Below are 2,473 nucleotides of genomic sequence, written 5' to 3'. Positions count from 1 at the left end.
ACTGATGTCCAGAGAGCAGAGCTGATGGCTGGCGGGCAGAGTGGGTCAAGGTCAGCAGGGGCGACCATGGTCCAGTGGCGGGGTTGGGAGAGACTGCGGCCTTGTGGGTGAGGATGGTAGAGTGGATGGTAGCACTCTTTTTATTTATTATAAATTTTATTTTTTATTTATAATTTTATTATTTATATACTTATTATTCAGCTTTCCACCGAGCTCCAGAAATCCTCCACTTCTACTTCTCCTAGGAAATCTGCTCAGTCATAGTCCGGTACTGACACAACCCTGTGGAAATATGTCTGGTTATGCAAAACTGATTGCACCATTCCAAATGTTTGTCAGACAACTTTTTATTATTTTTACTTTGACTGGTATATGCTAACCTATAAAACTCTAATCATTAGAATTTGAAGTGGTTCATGAAAGGTTTTTGTAAAGTTAAATGATCACCTATGATGGCTATATATATTGTAAAAGTACACTGGTTTTTGTGCATGTAGCCCCATTAATGGTCTATGCTGGAGACATTTGTACAGTTTTTACGCTTAAGCGCAATCAAAACGTTCCTGTCAGAAGTGGGATTCGAACCCACGCCTCCAGAGGAGACTGCGACCTGAACGCAGCGCCTTAGACCGCTCGGCCATCCTGACTAGTGTGTTGTCACCATCAGGGCGACTACTAATGGTGATGAACTAAACTGCAGCAATACAACCGTTTTGTATGGCCATGGTCATAAGATAGCATGATAGCACGTTCTCTACAGATATAAGACAGAGACAGGGTGACCCCTAACGGTAACAACCTGAACTCCAGCAAAACAACAGCTTTGTTCGGAAAAAAGGCAAAGTATAATATGTCACGAAAAATCACAAAAAGTCACAGTATGTCGAAAAAAGTGATAAAAAGTAATAGTATAGATTAGATTAGATTAGATTAGATTCAACTTTATTGTCATCACACATGTACAGGTACAATGCAACGTTTAGGATGTCAAAAACCATCATAGTATAGCATGTCGAAAAAAGTAGTTGTATATTATGTCAATATAACTCATAAAAAGTCATTGTGTAGAATGTCCAAAAAATTCAGTTATAAAGACATAGTATAGTATGTCAACAAAAGTCCTCAATAAAGTAATAGTATAGAATGTCAAAACATTTCTAAAAAGTCAGGCAAACAGTCCTAAGCGTAGTGGACTTGGGGCAGAGGAATGCATTGATGGTTTGGAAACACAGGGTTGTGGGTTCAGTCCTCATCAGACTAACATGTAAAGCTAAGAGCTCAAATATGTTCTAAAACAGTTGCAGTGTGTCAGACAGGCTCGCTGAATCTAGGATTGAAGATTGAACACACAACCCTGTGTTCTTCCAACCAGTCAGAAGCTCTCAGGATAGTTCTCCTGGCGGTTTGGACAGCTTCATTTTTGTTAAACCCTAAAATTCAACAAATCTAGTGAGTATTGAACCCGCAACCCTGTGTTTATTAAACCTTCAGATCAGCAGTTCGTGAACTACAACCCTGTGATCTTCTAACCAGCATTATATTACTCTGAGCCATTCAGCCGGATTCCCTGATCTGATGCAGTTCTCCTGGCATTTTTGACTGCTTCCTTTTCACTTCCTTTTTGCTAGGCCCTAACATTCTACGGATCTAGTGAGGGATTGAACCCACGCCTCCAGAGGAAACTGCGACCTGAGCGCCTGCCGCCGCACCAACTGTCTAATGTTGAAAACTGTTGTAGGTTTAACGTTCGGAAGTGAACGGAGTGTTCATTACATTTCTGAATGCATATAACATATCTTTAAGTATAGAAGTAGTTTGCATTGTGTCATATCACCTTAGACTGACTGGCTATCTATAGTAAGACCTAGACATAGAAGTATGGCCTGTCATAAAGAATCGCTTTGACCACAAATGGGACAGAAAAAGTGAAAAATGTTTCTAATTTTACTAAATGACTAATTTTACTCCAACTAATATGTCTTAATGTTTACAGCATGAATACATGAATCATATTAAAATGAATACATTCCTACACAGCACTAAGAAAGAAAGATAAATCAGAGATAAAGGGTAAAGTTCAACAAGCATACTTTATTGACCCAATGCTTAAGAAGGTCTCAGAAAAACATAGAAAAGCTACAGACATCCTCTGGCTTCAAATTAAATCCATCAAAAATGCTCTCATTACATCACCTGTTCAAAAATATGCCACACAAAGAAAATAATGTCACACTGGAAATCTGCACAGCAAAACAGGATTCAAAATTAAAAAAAATGAAAGAAACCTGAAAAACAAGCTCTGTGGCCGAGGAGCCGTCCGTCCTGCATTGGAACTATTATTGGAACGGATGGAAAATAAATATGTGAGTATCAGCGTTGTCCCCTGTGATGGGATCCAGTTTGAGCCAGACTCAGAGAAATGTTACAACCTAGCATCTGATCTGTTATAAAGGACTTACACCATTCAACTTCC

The 2,473-nt window shown here is 39.1% G+C and overlaps 2 protein-coding genes and 1 non-coding gene across 3 annotated transcripts in view; 1 reads left to right on the top strand and 2 right to left on the bottom strand.

The window, feature by feature from the left end:
• The window catches only part of gan (gigaxonin), a 322,832-nt gene that overhangs the window by 72,256 nt on the left and 248,103 nt on the right, over positions 1 to 2,473 (top strand). The gene's annotated exons all lie outside the window — the stretch shown is intronic.
• Positions 565 to 647, bottom strand: trnal-cag. Its single transcript has one exon. It is a non-coding gene; the product is annotated as a tRNA-Leu (tRNA).
• Positions 2,075 to 2,473, bottom strand: part of plcg2 (phospholipase C, gamma 2) — a 27,882-nt gene continuing 27,483 nt past the window's right edge. Inside the window, exon 33 of the mRNA XM_034878662.1 lies at positions 2,075 to 2,473. This exon is cut by the window's right edge and continues 353 nt beyond it. The gene's annotated coding sequence lies outside the window, so the exon portion shown is untranslated.

This window comes from Etheostoma cragini, chromosome 8 (assembly GCF_013103735.1).
Source record: "Etheostoma cragini isolate CJK2018 chromosome 8, CSU_Ecrag_1.0, whole genome shotgun sequence".
NCBI lineage: Eukaryota > Metazoa > Chordata > Actinopteri > Perciformes > Percidae > Etheostoma > Etheostoma cragini.
The sequence above is the reverse complement of the archived record's forward strand: the minus strand, read 5'-3'. Positions and strand labels throughout refer to the sequence as shown.